Source organism: Euprymna scolopes, chromosome 17 (assembly GCF_053919585.1).
Source record: "Euprymna scolopes isolate OS-2025 chromosome 17, ASM5391958v1, whole genome shotgun sequence".
Lineage (NCBI taxonomy): Eukaryota > Metazoa > Mollusca > Cephalopoda > Sepiida > Sepiolidae > Euprymna > Euprymna scolopes.
Window position 1 is genome coordinate 89,390,953 of NC_136498.1, and position 18,502 is coordinate 89,409,454.

General features: G+C 40.5%; 1 pseudogene; it reads left to right on the forward strand.

The window, feature by feature from the left end:
* Positions 1-7,770: 7,770 nt before the first annotated feature.
* LOC145297232 (U2 spliceosomal RNA) lies at positions 7,771-7,930 on the forward strand (annotated as a pseudogene).
* The last annotated feature ends 10,572 nt before the right edge of the window (positions 7,931-18,502 follow it).

Consider the following 18,502-nt stretch of genomic DNA (forward strand, 5'->3'; position numbering starts at 1 on the left):
TTCCGACATATGATTTCCCAATAACCTATTTTTTCTTTGATGTTTTTACAAAGGAATTCAACCTACATATCTACTTTATTTAACCCATATTTTATTATCCACATTCTTTCTAACAATTGAACAGTTTATTTATTATTTATTTCATCAGAATTAACAATTTACTGGACATTCCATTTAAACCTATTGTTCTTTAAAACTTATATCCAAGGTTCGATTTCTGCTTTCTCTCATTTTATTTTCATTTTAAGTAATCTCTCTATTTTTATACTTACATGAAAAGGGGACAGCCCTTATCATGTAACACTATGACTAAGTGTCAATGATTAAATATAAGGCCTATACTGGCCACATGTGTATTGTTACTGATGCATGTTACTAAAATAACTGGCACAAATGTTATTTCTAAATGTCTGCTTTAAATGGATAATGCTTTGTCTCCAAGACGCCTTCCTGTCTGTTTTGCATGATAAACATTAAAAATCCTTATACTCTTAAATCCTCCCCAAATCCCTGTATATCTATATTGTATAGTAATGCTGTATTCTTGTAAGTTATATTATCTCTCCTGTTTCAACTGGACAAAAAAACTAATTGCTCTTCACCCCAAGCTGATATAAAATCAAATACTTTGCCCGTACATTGAGAGGAGGGTTTATCTTCCGGTCCCAAACTTTAGTAAGCTGACCTTTTCAAAATCGATGAATGCTAAACATCTATAGATTTCTATTGCTAAGGGATGCATTAGCTTAACCTATATTTATACTCTATAGAATATCTATAAAATAGATAACTAAGAGCCACAGTTTGCGCCCAGAATATAAGTGATCTATATTAACTAGCAACTATATCTTTCTTAGATTAGATGGGATAAAGTACTGGTGATTATCTTTACTTGAAAACTAACACTTAAAGCACATTTTGAAACGTACCCTAACCCTTATACTATAATTTTCCAATTAGTCACTAATCCACAAACCATATTTAATCTTTTCTTAACCCCAGTAGATATTCACCTTCAATCGACACCCCACACTCATACATACTTCCTTTAAAAACATAGCCAATCTTAATCCTATTCTGAGGAGTGTAACTTCAAAGCAGATACTAATTCTTTGATACTAACTCTATCAATCCTTACTATCCATGTGGGAGCATAAAAATACCTGGCTTTGAAACCAGGTGCAGGGAAAACCCTCTCAGTGCTGATGGATCAATAGATTTGGTTAGGTCATCCATCTAGGATAAGGAAAACTCCGATTTGTAAACCTGTGCCACTGACTTCATATGTCCTGTCACCAAACAGGGGAGGGAGGCCTCATTGTGACACTTACGTCACCCGCGTGTCGTCTAGTGGTGGATGTTCCCCGATTGTTCCTCGTGTCTTCTGATGAGAATGTCAGCGGCCGGTACCTGAAAGAGACTCGTCGAGCATTTCTGCAAGCATGCCAAATGAATTTAAAAAAGACAAGTCGATATCTGTTTTTGATTTTTTTGTGATTCAAAATTCCTTGTTATTCATAAAAGGTTACAATCGTTGTTTCGCATTTCACTAATAAGTTAGGGACTGGCCGTTTGTTAACTGCAAAGTTCTCTCAGTTTCAATAAAAACTAAATGGCTACGCGTCGGCAGGTCAATCGATGAGGTGCTTTTTCGCTCGTTCGAGCTCAGGGGAGCAGATGTCACTCCGTGTCTGTCGGTCTCTGTGTCAGTCTCTCAAAGCTCGCTGCTTATATTGTGGGGGCGGGAGCTTAATCTTCTTTTTCTCTCATTCGTCCCTTTAGCCAATCAGGATGCCGGAACCGCTGTCACTCAAATCCTCACCAGGCGGCCTATGCCCAAAAAAGGGGTTGTTTCTTCTTCTTCTGTTGGCAATGAGTTGAATATCTCAGCCGGTGTGTGCCTAATAGAATTTGATGGGCCATTAAAACCAGAATGGTCTCGTTCAATTAACTTTGAGGGATCATAAAAATGAACCAAATCCAACTCCACAAAGGCCACGCGTCTTTTCCATAGAGGCCACCCACGTCCCAGGGGCAGTCAACAATAGTCGCTTTGTAAATTGGAATTTCATTGGTACTTCTTTTCACTCCGGGCTGTCATGGTCAATTGACCAAAAGAAGTATCCCTCACATTCTGGCCCTATCTACATTTCTTTCCTTTTATTATTATTTTTTTTTTCTCTTTTTTTTTCACAACTGGTCTTCTTTCTATGTCTGTCGTTCGCCCCCCCCCTCTTTTCTCGGTCGTCTGCTATTTCTCTTCTGTTCAGAACTGTTTTTTTTTCTATGCCTGTCGTTCGCCCCCCCCCTCTTTTCTCGGATTCCGTTGTGTGCATTTAGCTTGCAGTTTACTGCACATCGAGCCTGTCTCATCATTCCTGGACGACAGTCTCCCTAGAGCTGGTGACGTGATCAATCTGCCTATCTATACTCCATACTCCTTCTTTGCCTATTAGCCAGGAGCAGAGATGCGGCCACAAGGACTCATTAGAGACGCCAAGTGCTTAGCCTTGTTTTCTGACTAGGGTAGTGAATGCAGTCCCCTACATTTGTCTTATTCCCTTCCCCTATACCTGGGCATCTTGGGGGTGTTTATTTACCGTATATGCTAACATGATTGGACTGGGCCACTCCTATAAGACAGGTTTGAGGGTACCGGTTTGACAGTTGCTGATTGCTGTTTCCAACTGAGAGTATAGGAGCCCTAACTCTTTGATAGCACTTAGAGCGGCTGTTCTATCATCAGTTGTGTAATATCGAGATATTTGTAGTGCATTGTTGCGCATGGAAAGGCACCCTGCACTCATCTCTGTGGACATTCCTGAGGCCATATTACTGTGGATGAGGAGCTGGCTGATGGTCTACTTGTGTTGCATGATGGTGGCTATGCATATCCGTTTTGCTTAGCACCTCAATCTAGATCTGAAACTACGAAATAGAATGAAATGACAGCTCAATCCAAAAAAAACGTTCAAACCAGACATACACTACCGCCTCCTCCCTTGAAGCTTGCATTTACACATATCCGAGGACTTATAACTAACTTAGATGATGTAGAATCATTTCTCCTAGCAAACTCCCCGGATATCTTAGCACTAAGTGAAACTAACTTGCACTCCTCCATCCCCTCTAACATCTTTAACATGTCTGGTTATCTTCCACTTTGTCCTAAGGACTTTAACAGGAACGGACTTGGAGTCTATATTTGTAACACGTTCCCCATGTCAAGGGAATCTAAACTAAAATCAGGTGACCAGCCCTTCATGTGCTTTAAACTAAATTTACAACAGAGTGTTAGCTACCTGTATTTTCTTTATTGTTTCCATCAACTGTACTATAATCAATCATGTCTCTGACAGCATAGATGTAGCACTCTCCTTTAACACTAGTGCCTAAATACATATATTTAGTGACTCTAATGCCCACCACAGAAATTTGCTTGGCTTCTTTAACTACACTGACACCGCTAGTAGCATCATCCATAACTTTGCTACATCTCATTCCTTGACACAGACAGTAACATTCCCGACCCATCTCCTAGATCGCCAGGACCAGCAAGCCTCACTTCTGGATCTATTTCTGACGAGATCCATAGAATTGTGTAACAAATGCTGATTGCCCACTTAGGAATGCTGATCATGCTGTGATAATGATAAAATCACTCTAAACTCTCGACCCCAAGTTGAAGAGCCATTGCTCAAAATGACAACATACTAAAATAAGGCTGACTGGGATGCCATTAGAGATCACATCAGAGACGACCCATGGGGAAAGATCTTTTCTCTTCCTGCAGAACAGTGCGCAAATGAGACTACTGAATGGTTCAAAGCAGCAATTGAAGCACATGTTCCTACACGGAACTTCTATAGCAAACCCCACTCTCCACAATGGTTTACTTCTACTTGCGCAGCTGCCATTGCTCAGAGGCAACATGCATACCGTAGATTTATCCAGCATAAGTCCTGTACAAACAGACAAAGTATATAGAAGCTGGAAGTGGTACCAGTTTTCAAGAATTCTGGCGAAAGAACTGACCTAGTAAATTATCGCCCCATTAGCCTCCTCCCACTTTCGCCAAAATATTTGAGACCATAATCAACGAAGCTCTCGTCCATCACCTTACAGATGCTATACTTCTGACTGAGCAACAATATGGATTTAGGCAAGAGCGTTCTACAGCAGACATCCTAAGTGTAATCTCTGAACGTATATACCATTCACTGGACAAAGCGGGGAAGGGTAGAGCGGTAGCTCTCGATACATCTAAGGCTTTTGACAGGGTATGGCATGAAGGTCTTCTCAGGAAAATCAGATCATACGGTATCACTGGAAGAATACTTAACATAATTAAATCCTTCTTAGATAAGAGAAAATTCCAGGTTGTCCTCAATGGTCGTATATCTAAAAATATGATATAAATGCAGGAGTGCCTCAAGGTTCTATCCTTGGACCTCTATTATTCCTAATATTCATAAATCACCTCCCTGACAAAATTGTCTGTGAGATGGGTATATATGCTGATGATACCACGCTCTATAACAGACACGACAGGAAAATAAATGAACACATATCTAAAGAAATGGCAGAAACATTAGAGGATGACCTCCAATCTGTAGTGGAATGGGGACAAAAATGGATGGTCACATTCAATGCTGCCACGACTAAACTTGTTTCTTTCAATAATGACAAGAAACCTTCTCTACCACCAATAGCAATGGCCAATGACTATTTATTTGAAAGTTCCTTCTTTAAACTCATCTAAGCTTCAGCCTTTGTCCCATCGACGAAATGTTCTACAAGTACTTTAATGGTGCTTGCTCTGACGAACTGCAATGTAAATACCCTCGACAAGCCTGACAAGCAGCTAAATCCTACCCCTTCACAGTAGAGTCTAAGATTCAGCCCCTGTCCCATCGACGAAATGTTGCATCCCTCTGCTTGTTATACAAGTATTTTAATGATGGATGCTCTGACGAACTACAAGCTCTTGTACCCGCTCGATGAAAATACCCCCGACAAACCCTACAAGCAGCGAAGCCCCACCCCTACACAGTAGAGATCCCTAGATGTAAGAAAGCCTTCTACTCTAATAGCTTCTTCCCTAGAACTGCTAGACTTTGGAATTCTCTTCCAGTTTCCTGCTTCCCCAACTGTACTGACATGCAGAAGTTCGAATGTAATGTAAACAGACATCTTGCTGCTAAACTCCCTACATAGTACCCCTGAAACTTAGGTCCCTGATAGTAACCCTCTACAACAAAGTGGCAATATTCCTTGTTTAGTTAGAAAATGTAATAAAAAAAATACTGGTAAAACCAAACAGGAAAACCATGTAAAAAATAAATTAGGAGTCGGATAAAAAAATTCTGACTGACTCCTTGTACTCTTAGAAATCCGACTCCGACTCCAGCTAAAACATCCAACCCCTTCCGACTCTGACTCTGTAACCCTGCTTTAGAACTCGGCAAAAAAAGGACAAATGGAATAAAGCAAGCCTTACCTGAGGTCTTCTTTGGTAGGATTGCGAAAAATATGCCCATTTCTCGCGTCTCTGAGAGTCTGTTTTTTTTTTTTTTTTAAGTGTTAAATTGCTTTTCTTCGGAGAAGCTAGTATAAGGGAGCAGAAACAATTTATTTATGGTATCTGGAAAAATAAAACTCCATTAACGGAGCCGAACTATTTTAGTTCTAGGGAAGACGATATTCGTCTAAAAAATTCCTATCACAATAGGAATAAATTCTCGGTTAAAGGTAAAAAAAGGGAAATGGTTGGTCAAGCATGGTTGACCTTGAGGCAGTCCCTTTTAGGGAGATACTTAATTTAGCATCTTGTCCCTAGCAGGGTTTTTTGCAAAGAGAGCGAAAATGTCTGTAAAAAACTGCGCGTGCAGGAAATTCCCTAGAGGTCCAATCAAAAGCCTGAAAAGAAAACATGGCATTCAGCGCCTCAACCAATAAGGCTCGTCTTCCCGTGTACAATTTCCACAAATATAGAAAAAACCGCTAACATTAATCAAAGTCACCCTTCGAGGATATGATAAATGTAATAAGCCATTGTTTATTTTTTATTTAAAATAAATTCTGAAACTATTCAGATAGTTATTAATGATGTTTAGTTGATTTGTTTTGTTTTGTGTGATGGTGGCGGGAGGGGGCAGTCAGCATCTTCTAATGCCCCACCGACAGGGCACAAACAATTGAAATAATTCAAGGAAAGAAAACATGTTTACATGGGACATTTTTTTTCATTATTTTGTCATTATTACAGCATGGTATAAAAAAATGCAAAGTAACGAAATTATTATTAAATTAATTTAACAACAACAACAAAACGTGTTACAAATACATGCTACAAATGGCAAGAGATAATTTATTCAAATGAAATTATTAAATAATTCAATAAATGAAAACGAAAACATTTTCACAAATAAATTTTACCATAGACAATAAATAATTTATTATTTAATAATTTAAATAATTCATCAAAAGAAATTAAACATTTTTACAGGGGATATTCTTTTAGAATTTTTTAAAATTCAACAGTTGAAAGAAGTAAGAATTTTTTTAATTAAACAGTTCAAAGAATTAGAATATTTAAAAATTTAACGGTTCAAAGCAGATTTAAAAAAAAAAATTAAATAATTCAAATAATTACAATTAAAAAAATTTAAACAGTTTAAATAATTAGAACTAAAAAAAATTTAAACAATTCAAATAATTAGAATTAAAGAAATTTAAACAGTTCAAATAATTAGAATTAAAAAATATAAACAGTTCAAATAATTAGAATTAAAAAAAAATTAAACAGTTCAAATAATTAGAATTAAAAAAAAATTAAACAGTTCAAAGCAGTTTTTTTTTAATTAACAGTTCAAACAATTAGAATAAAAATTTTTTTAAACAGTTCAAACAATTAGAATTAAACAAAAATAGCATTAAAAAAAAATAAACAGTTCCATGTTACTTTTCATATAATGTTGAAAGGGCTATTTTTAGTCGCATGCAAGCGACTCTATAAGTCACTCCGTCGGTCGGTCTGTCGGTCGGTCCGTAACACTTTTGTGCTTGGCTTTTTTAGTTAAGATCACAGGTCTGTTGTTAATAGATGCTGTTCTTAGCTTTTTAAGCTTTTCTTGGCCTTTTGGCGAAAAAAAAAAAAAAAATTGGGAGTTAAGTAGGACGTCCCCCAGTACGAAAGCCCCCAGTACTGTATTATGGTGAAAGAAGATACTAGCTTGCAGAAACTTTTGATTTTGTTTAGTTCTGGAGTGACAAGGATGACCACAACCCCCACAATCCCCCCTTTTGAGTTGGCCTTGTGCCTAAGTTTTTTGTTCATTGTTGATTTTCACTGTACTTTTAACATGAATAAAGGATTTAATATCTCAAAGTGTAGTATCTGTTCTGGTAGATACTGCAAGCAAAGATCATATGTGGGGGCAACCCCACATATAAGACCTTGGTCAATGTAGGGGCAACTCTACATACCAATTGTCACTATCCAGCTTCCCTACTCCCCGGGGAGTTGGTCCCCATTTCCCCTTCACTCCTCACATTAAAAATCGGCCTTGTGCCTAATTTGCTCGGTGGGGGAGCAAATAAATACCAACCCCACATATAAGACCTTGGTCAATGTAGGGGCAACCCTTCATACCAATTATCACTATCCAGCTCCTCTACTCTTCGGGGAGCTGGTCCCATTTCCCCTTCACTCCTCACATTTAAAATCGGCCTTGTGCCTAATTTGCTCGGTGGGAGAGCAAAATAAATACCCTTTTCTTGGCCTTTTGGCCAAGATCAAAGTGTAGTATCTTTTCTCCCAGTTACCCCGTTTTTTATTTTTTCAAAGGGCTGGCCACTTGAACCCCAGGTTAAGTTCAAGGTGTCACTTTCGTGGCACACTAACTTTTGTTAGTAGGACCGACCCCCTTTTTGGGGAGTCAGGACTCTCTTTGCTCCCCCCAGGACCAACGTCATTGTTTGGTAGTCTGGACCCGAAAACCAATCCCTTCTTTGGGAGTTTGCTGTTTTCAGGACCGACAACACTTTCTTTGGTAGACGTGACCTGGTCGGGGTAGCTTTAGTTTGTTGGGTACTTCGTTTCCTCCTCTCCTCTGAGGTTGAAATGGTCTATTCTCTCCTCTCTTAATTGCCTGAGCAGCACTGATCTGCCAGGCCCAAACTTTGTCTTCCTTCGCTGCTCTCCCAGTGGATTGAGCAGGCCAGGTCCACTTTCTCTCTTCCTTGGAGTTATTTGTGGATAGGGTGTTGTAGGATGGGGGTTTTCTTTGTTTCTGCTCCCCTCTCTGGGCAGAGATGTCTATCCCCTCTCTCTCTTAATTGCGACGCAGCACTCTGACCCACTAGCACCCACTGTGTCTTCCTTCTCTGCTCTCCCCCTCACGGGGAATTCGAGCTGCTAACCTAACGGCCCCGCAAGGGGAGGTCAAACGACTGTTCTCTCTCTGATCCCGCTCCACCGTCCTCATTTCCCCTATTTTTTCTTTTCTCCCCGCTACACTTTGGTCTGCGTCAGCGGCCAGTGAAACCACTCCACAATGCCGGGCAGAGGCGACATACCACCCCAGATGCACCACATTGCTTCCCTAGAAAGCTCCCCGATAGAGGGAGCAACTCCTAGAAACTCAGAAGAAGAAGAGACAGCCAGGGTAGGGTCGCAACCTGCGGCGACCCTGGAGAAGCAACCAACTGGTGAACAACAAAGCTTGGACTCTGCTCCCCAAGAGGGCCATTCCCCGACCGAGGGAGCAAATGTAATGGCGGACGAGGAAACGAGGCCCGTTTCAGGTCAACCACACTCAGTGGCACCTCTTGCACCTCAATCCTCTTTAAACAAAGACGACCTCCCACTCCTGCTCCCCACGAGGGCAAACGCCCAGCAGAAGCGGAGAAGAAATCTAGGGACAAAGAAACAATGGACGTCGCGCGTGGACAACAGCTAGTGGAATCCACTATACCATCAACCAAATGTAGAACTCCAGCTCCCCAAGAGGACGACCCCCTCACAGAAAATGGTGAAACTGATGAGGATAAAGTAGCGAGAAGGACTAAAGATCCAGGCTGCTTCAACGCTCCCCAAGAGACCAAGCCCCAACCAGCCACCCCTCCAGAAAGGGAGATACCCAGCAACAAAAGCCTGACAACGAAGACTGGAGCAGAGGCAACCCCCATAAGTGGTGGACCACAACAGGTGGCACTCAGGAGCCAACAACCCTCTCTCAGGAAGAAAAAGAAAGAGACCCAGGAGGCAGAGACCGGCAGATTGGCAACTTTCAACACCAATTGGCCGGCTCTCATCCCACTGGGCAAACCACCAACCCCCGGTCAGCAGAAGCAGCACCAGCAACACCCAAGCCAGACGACATTGTCCTGGACCCGCATTGCCAGTAAGGAAGACACTGAATGGGGTCCACAAACCCAAATGTCCCCTCAGGAATACCGAGACCTCTTCGAGTCCACTTACAAGGACCTCATGGAATGGAACATCATAAAACCCCTTCCAGGCACTGCAGAGGAGCTTAAGAAGAGGATAGTGTCTTTTATCACCTATGACACAAAGAAAAGAGACCTCACAGGAGTAGACAAGGACAACATGGTGGACCTCCTCCTGGATCTGAAGATCCCAGCCAATTACATATGCAGCAGGAGCTACGCAATGTGGGACGTCCTGCTCCCAAACCAAAGAGAGGCCGAAGACACAGCCTATTGGCTGTGACTAATCTGCGTTGGAAAAACATCAAACTCCAGCCAGAATACATTAGTCAAACAGTCACCCAGTACAGAGATGTGGTGTCTGTGGCCCCAACAAGCAAGAAGAGGGACACCCTGACTGGGGACTACAGACTCCAGATGCACCTCGACAAAGCTGGCTTCAACCAAATACCAGCGACACTGAGGTGCGAGGAGGGGACAATGTCCGTCATAGTAGAGGGACGGAGACCGCACTGTGGGCACTGTAAGCAGAAGGGACACATGGCCAAGGATTACCCCAAAAGAAATCCGACCAAAGCTGCCGACAAGCCTTGTGCCCCAGAGACGACAACCAAGCCAGTGGACCCATCTCCCAGCATTGGATAGGTCACAGTGACTCAAAAGGGAAAAACAAAGTTCCCCAATTCCAGCCAGCAAGCGGACGGAAAACAAGCGCCGCAGCAACAACAACAGCCGCTGCAGCTCATACCGCCCAAGCGACCAGAACACAATGACCAGCAACCGCCGCAGACAAAGACATCACAACCCAAACAGCAGCAGCAACTGCAGCAGAAGCAACAGCAGAAGCAGCAGCAGAAGCATCATCAACAACGGCAAGAGGAGCAGAACAAACCACTCCAGGAACAACGACTGGCCCCAGGACGAAGTGAATTGGGGACCAAGAGAAGGAAGGACTGCTCCTCAGAAGATGAGTCTGCCAATGAGAGGGAGGGAAAACAAACTCCCCCACTCCCCGGTCCATTCGAGGAACAAGAGAGAAAGAAAAAGAAAATTAAAAAGATGGAAGGGGAAGAAATAGTGCCCCCCACCCCCTGTGAGCATACACCATCCCAAACAACAACAACAACAACAAAACCCACCCCCACCCCCAAACCAAATACCGCACCAACACTAACACAGTACCAACACCAGACACCACACACGCCAAACCCACCACACCAACACCATACACCACTCACACATCTGACACTGCACCAACACCCACCCCCACACCAATGCAAACTGAACCACCACCCCAAAGAGAAAAAGAAACGAATGAACCCAGGAGAGGGAGGGACTGCTCTGCCTCTCGAGGACCGACCAAAATATCAGGACTTTGTAAAATTGATTCTCTTTCTGTGGCAATGGCACTTTCACATTGTCAGAGGAAGACTTGAAAGCCACTGCTAGATTGCCAACAGATAGAGGGAAAAGATGTTAACATCCCCACTAATTTCCCGGACGCCCTGCTCCTAATAACTATTGTCAGAACTCCAGAGGCTTGCAAGAGCAACTTGTGGTCACTTCTGGAGGCAGCGGAAGGGGTCTTTCCGGGAATGGAAATATTTAAGAAAAGCGGCCGTCAAAACAATGTCCTAGTGTGGGTCTGCCCGTCTCTCTACAGGGCCCTAAAATTGACCTCTCCCCTAGACGAAAGAAGGCCAGGACCTGAAAATCCTGACCTCGCGTACAACGTCGGCATCCTTACGCCGACCGAGAACATTTTGAGGAGCATTTTACGGAGCAGCCCGATCTTCCGGTCTTTGGGTTTAGCGACTATTTGGCTGACTCTCTCCGTCTTGACGTGGCTAGAGCGGGTAGTTGTGAGGGCCGGGTGACGGAGCGGGCGGTTTTTACTGTGCTGAAGCAGGTCAGCTGTGACAAATCGCCGGGACTAGATGGTCTGCCATATGAACTGCATTTGAGGCTGTCGCCCATGTTTCTGCTTCTTCTGATTGATGTGTTCAACCATTGGTTTGCTTAGGGATCCATCCCGGGCAAGTCACCAAGGGAGTGATCACATTGCTGAGGAAAGGTGACGGGCATGGTGGGGAACAGTTAGACGATTGCAGGCCCATAACTCTGCTAAATACAGAGTTGAAGATTTTGGCCAAGGTCCTGTCGAATCAGCTGCAGGTTGTTATTGGTGAGTTGGTTGAACCAGAACTGAACTACGCTGTGAAGGGGAGATTGATTCAGAACAACTTGCACCTGATACACACGATCCTAGAGGGAGGGATAGATGACGACATGGAAGCCGCGCTGATCAACTTAGATCAGTCCAAAGCTTTCGATAGGGTCGACCATCATTTCTTAGTATCTGTCTTAGAGGCCGCCGGTTTTAAACCGGACTTCTGCAAGTGGATCTCCGTGATCTATCAACAGCCCACAGCCATTGTGCAAGTCAACAGAAAGCGCTCAAAACTCTTTGTTATCTCTCGGTCGGTTCGTCAGGGTTGTCGCCCCTGCTCTATGTCCTGGCTTTGGAGTCCCTGCTCCGCAAGCTGAGATGTGGGGAGGCAAATTCGGCTCTGCACAGAATTGCAATACCGGTGGCTCAGCCGCCAAGGCATCCACATTCGCCAATGATGTCACGGTCTTTGTGTCGAGCTTCAGAGACATCGAGATCGTGTCGGATGCACTCGCTCGGTACAAAAGAATTACAGGGACCAAGATAAACCGCAGCAAGTTGGTAGGACTGCGGTTGGGCACCTAGAGTGGCAACGCCGACCTCCCGGCGCCTGTTCAGCTAGACGGATGGCCCAGTTCGGATCCTCGGCGTGTGGTTCGGACCGGATCTCCAGCATGACAAAAGTTGGTTGGAGGTACGGTCAAAGGTGGAGGCTGCAGTCAATTCGTGGCTTCCTAGGAAACTTTCTTTAAAGGGTAGAGCTGAGGCGTGCACCACTTACGTCTTTCCTCTCATCCTTTACCGACTGGCCATACTTCCCTTGCTTGCACAACACCTAACAGCTCTCATTGAACTCTTGTCCTTGCTTCTTTGGGACAGAGGAAGACACTGGGTGAGCAGACAGGTCTGTATTCAATGTCCGTGTGATGAAGGTTTGGGAATACCGGACTTGAAGTGTCATCGAGACGCTGAGAGGCTGGCCTTCCCGAGCCACTATATACAAGATGACCAACCGTGGCACCCCGTGGTTACTGCCGCCTTCCCCGACCTCATTCTCGACCCTTCTATTGAGAGCCGTAACAGGCTGCGAGGAAAATCTGCCTACATGAAAGAGTGCCGAGCTGTGCTAAAACAACTACCAAGGTTCAGCAACCTTGTGACTGCTACCCGTAGGCAACTCCACAGGGATCTAGTGCGCGCATTTGGGTTGCCAGCAGAGTGAGATCTGCTCCGTGTGGAGCTGGGCGCCAGTTTCGAGTCATCTGAACAATTCAGAGTTCTCTCTGACCTGGCGATTGGCCCGAAATGCACTTCCACTCAACAACATACAATGCAGTTTCGGGTTTTTGGAGTCGCCTGATTGTCCCCATTGTGGGACAACGGCTGTAGAAACGACTGATCACGCTTTCTTCGATTGCCGCAAAATCCACCGGTACTGGTCGTATGTAAGCAAGCTGATGGCTCGCATCGATCCTGAGCATCCTCGCCCAATTACCGTATCCAATGTCGTGGACAACGTGAGGCTGCCGTGGGACCAGGAAAGACAAATAGTCCACATTACGATCCTGGCCGTGGCGAGAATGGTGATTTGGACGTCACGTCTGCAAGGTTGCCGGGGGGGGGGGGGTTGTCTATTTCTGATCAGGATCTGATCGCTTTCTTTAAACACCAACTATGGGTGAAGATCAGATGTGATAGAAGAAGGCTGCATCGCGTGGCATTTGACAGAAGATGGATACATGTAGCAAGTCTGTGTGTATGAAGAGGAGCCAAATTTGAATACGTGTTTCCCATGTAGGTGTGTAACGCGCAGTTCTGTAAAGTAAAATTAAACAAGTAGCCTCTCAGCTAGTGTGTGTTCCATCCCTTCCCGATTAGGAAGCCTCCAAGATACCCACCCCCTCCTACTTGCAATTTTTGTTTTCCCCCCTTCCTCTAAATTTCACCGATCTTGGAGAGAAAGGAATACAAACTAACCCCCATCCCTTACCCACAAAATTTTCTTTTCTCTATTCACCCCCATCTAGAGGACATCCCCACTTAGAGACTGACCAGCAGAAGCGAGGTTCCCTTTACAAACCCAGTGGAACGGGCAGTCTATCAACTAGACGGGGGTTGGAGGGTCTTACTAATCACCTTTTGTTTTTTCTTCCCCCCGCCCTTGACACAAATGAATTATTGTACACTTTTTATTGTTGTTTTTTGTTTTTTACATGTCAATAAAAAATGTTTTAAAAATTGGGAATTAAGTAGGACGTCCCCCAGTATGAAAGGGTGAATGCGGTATTATGGTGAAAGAAAATACTAGCTGGGAGAAACTTTTGATTTTGTTTAGTTCTGGAGTGACAAAGATGACCAACGACCCCTACAATCCCCCCTTTTGAGTTGGCCATGTGCCTAAGATTTTTGTTCATTGTTGATTTTCACTGTATTTTTAACACGAATAAAGAATTTAATATCTCAAAGTGTAGTATCTGTTCTTACTACATGCTGTACTTATTGTAATATAAAGTGGGTGATCACTTTTCTGTATTAATTTAATGTAAAATAATCACCCACTTTACAACCAGTCAGTCTCAAAGCCATTCAAGTCATTCTCCAGATCATTCAAGTTGTTTTTGAAGGTCCAGTTATTTTTTAAGCACTCAAGTCATTCTTAAGGTCATTCAATTCATCATTAATTTCATTAAAGTCATTCTAAGTCATTTACTTTTTATTTATTTAAGTCATTTCAGCCCATTTTTCGGTCATTTTAGTTTATCTTTAAGAATTTCATGTCAATCCTACATTCACGCATTCATTCATTACATGAGAGCACGCGACTAATGGCTATTGGCCTTGTTTTTGCCTCGACACCGTTCTCAGAGTATGACACAACTCACCGTTTCTCCGAACTCAGAACGAGACTGGATCTTGTGACCCCCCCCTCCCCGTTCACATTAACCAAAATAGTTATTTAAAGTTCTTTCTTTGTTTAAAAATAGGCACCGCCAAAAATGGCCGAAAAATCAAGTTGTTGTTTTTTAAAACGAAATTACATTTATCAAAATCCATTATTTCTGAGTAACTTTTTTTTTCCAGAAAGATAAAACCCTGAATTTTATCATATAGAAAACAGAATAATGTAAAACTTTTTCTACTATTTTTAATTAAATTTTAAATGTTAAATTTTCCCCAAAAGTTAACAATTGGCATTTTTTGTCTTGCACAAAAACGTACATAAATATTTAAAAAAAAAGAAGGTTTTTGAAATTATTTATTTATTTGTTGTCTAACTAAGATTTAGGATGATTATATAAGATAATATGCAAAAATATTATAATATAAGTACCTGGATTTCAAATAATTCCACTTATTCATATAGGCAACCAGTTACTTCGCGTCGATCTAGAGCCTAGATCGACAATGTTTATGCTTGCATTTGATAAAAAGCAAACTATGGAAGACCAAACAGGCCCCCAAAAACTTAATTTTCAGTGACGAAAATTTCAATGTATTATTAACGCTGAGATGGGTGACCATTTGTATGAGTTTGGTTTTTAATGTGTATGTGTGTGGAGCCAGGCTCGCCAAAATGGGGGGGGGCAATTTAAAGTAGAATTAAAAAAAAGCGCGTTTGGTCCACCGCCACCGTAGTTGAAAGGCGGCAAACGTTTTCAAACGGGATCGAAAAAAATGATGCTATTTTTAACACAAAGGGCACAATATTTATCGAATTTTTTTTTTGTATCGATTCTTCAAAGCATGCCCTGTTTAATAATGGTAATGCATTATTCGGCTCGCTAAAAAAATTGTTAATTTATTTATCAAAGATTTTAAAATGGCTTTTTTCGTATATTAAAAAAATTTTTTTTTTTGTTTTGCTTAACTTAAATTAATTATTTTAACTTAACATATTCACCGAATTTCACACTTCAAAACTCAAAAGCGGGATAATTAAACACACTCGAAGTTCTGATATTCAGACGTCAAAATAAGGTATGCAAACAATTTTTTTTTTATTTTAATCTATAATTCTGTCCCTTACAATAACACAATATGTTGTGTTCAGTTTCAGATGATTATTTTAAGACAAGGGGGGTGGGTTGTAAGCAAAATAAATATATATATATATATATATATATATAAATATCGTTTATTAAAAATAAGTACACTGTTATAAAGTTCATTCTTCTCTTAATAATCGCTGAAAATTTCGTATTGATTGGATAATTACCTAATTTTTGGTAGATTTTTAAAAAGACGGCCCGTAAAAAAGTACGGTAAATTTATACAAATACCGTGACAGCGAATTATTAATAATAACCCTAACCCTAACCCAGTTTTCAGATTCGTGTTCAGCACACCGAAACGTAACAGAATACTACGTCTGTTTTTACTAATTCGCTGTCACGGTGTTTGTATAATAATACCAAAAGTACTTACCTGCCCCCCTTCCAGTTTTGGCGGTGCCTATTTAAAAATAAGAGTTATTTAAAAAGTTCGATTTATAAAATTCTGTATTGTTTAAAAGAAAACATTTATTAACTCAAGTAATTGTTTGTTAGCATTAGGAAAAAGAAAAGGAAGCTATTCAATCAATCTTTTTTCCGTAACCTTAGTAAAAAAAAAAAAAAAAAAAAAAAGGTGTTATCTTTTTTATATTCCTTCAAGTCATGTAAGAGTTAAGGCCCCTTCGTTCCGCTTTTTCCATCTTAAGTAAACATATGCCTAGAATGTAATCTTTTTTTTTTTTTTTTTTTTTACAGTGAAATATAAGATTCTTATCGAAATGTTTGTCTGGAAATCTTTTTGTTTTCTTTGATTTAAATTTATTTTTACTACTCCCCTTATAAATAATTAAAATTGTTTTAAAAAGAAAACTGCGACACATTACATTTTTTTGTACATTCGAAAAACATAAATTAAAGAAAAACTCTCAGTTCGAATTTTTATTGTACACCCAGTGAAATTTTGGTGAGGGGTGGGTGAATTTGTTTTTAAAAAAATATATATTTAAATTAATATTTTACAAGAAAAATCCTAATTTACATTTTCCATGTTTTTTATAAAATGTCTTGTAAACTAAGAAAAATGTTTAAAACTTATTTCATAACGTTTTATGAATTAATAATGTCATGAATTTTTTTTAAATATTTTGATTGATATATACTTTAAATTAAAAAGAGTTTTATTTTAGATAACTTGAATTGCAGCTGTATTTTTTGCTTTTTTAAATTAAAGAGGTGGAAGCATTTTTAGCAATTTTAGAAACGGCCATTAAAATAATTAAATTAAATTTTAATCGAAATACCCTTTTTTGCAGAGCTAAATTATAAAAATATTGGCTATTAAATACCCTTTTAAAAATTACACAATAACGGATCCTCTTAACTTTCTTTTGATATGAAATAAACAATTTGTTTCATTAATTAGGATTTAAAGAAACATTTATTCTCAGTTTAAATGTTACAAAAGGTAAGAAATAATTTATTCAAACTCTAATCGAAAAACAAAAAACAAACCTGGACTCGATTCTCAGCGACACTCTCCGTTCTAACCAGGTTCCATCCGGTTCTCGAGAACTTAACGGCTCGACTCTCTCAAACATCTTAACTCCCGGTTTTATATTATCTCATTTATGCAAATTAATGTGCAATCGAACCTGCTGATTCGTCGCCTTCTCGTCACCATAGCTCGGGTTTCGAGTTCGCACATGCAGCCCCACCTCCATGACTGCAGCCACACTCAATTTTCACTACACGTTGTTCCCCTGATCTCATGATCATAAACTGGGTAGGAAAGTAGTATCCGTCTTTGCTAGACACACTTAGCGCTCAACACTCCGCTAGACACAACTAGCGCTCAACACTCCGCTAGACACAGACAGCACAGCTTAATTTTTAAATTTCTCATTTAAAACGACTTTACATACAAGTCGACTAAATCGCATTGTAATTCTTTTTAACAGCGACTACTTTTTCTTCAAAAACAAAATCGACTTGAATTGTACTCATCAAAATAACTATCGCTCAAAAACGACACCCTTTTGCTCCTTTTCAGCACAGCACGATTTCATGTAAAATTCCATATTTAAAAATAACTTTTAAATACATACACGTCATCCGAATCACATTTTAAGTTCTTTTGACAGCGACGACTTTTTACAAACGCAATAAAATCTGACTCGAATTGCACTTTCATTAAAAATGAAAGTCGTTTAAAAACGACACTTTTTCTTTTTAACACAACAGGACTTCATTTTAAATTCCTCGTTGAAAAGCGAATTTAATGCATACAAGCCATTCGAATCGCATTTTAAGTTCTTTTAACAGCGATGACATTTTCAAACAATAAAATCCGATTCGAATTGTACTTTTATAAAATAAATCTATCGTTTAAAAACGACACCCCTTTTCCTTGTCAACACAACAGGATTTCATGAAAAATTCCGTATTTAAAAATAGCTTTTAAATACATACAAGTCATCCGAATCGCATTTTAAGTTCTTTTAACAACGATGACTTTTTTTCAAACACAATAAAATCCGACTCGAATTGTAGTCGAGTAAAATATTTTTCGTTTAAAAACGATGAGTCTTTTTCTTTTCAACACAACAGGATTTTCTTCTAAATTCCTCGTTTAAAAACGACGACTTTAATACACACACAGGTCGCCTGAATCGAATCTTTAATTTCTGTTAACAGCGACGACTTTTATTTTTATTTTTACAAATATAAGAGAATTTCATTCCAAATTCCACGTTTAAAAACGACGACTTTAATACAAACAAGTAGACCAAACTGCATTCCAACACGTTCATTTGACGACGATAGTTAAAAAAAATTCAATGAATCCCACTGGGATTAACAAACAAAAAGACAAAAAAAAGTCTGACTC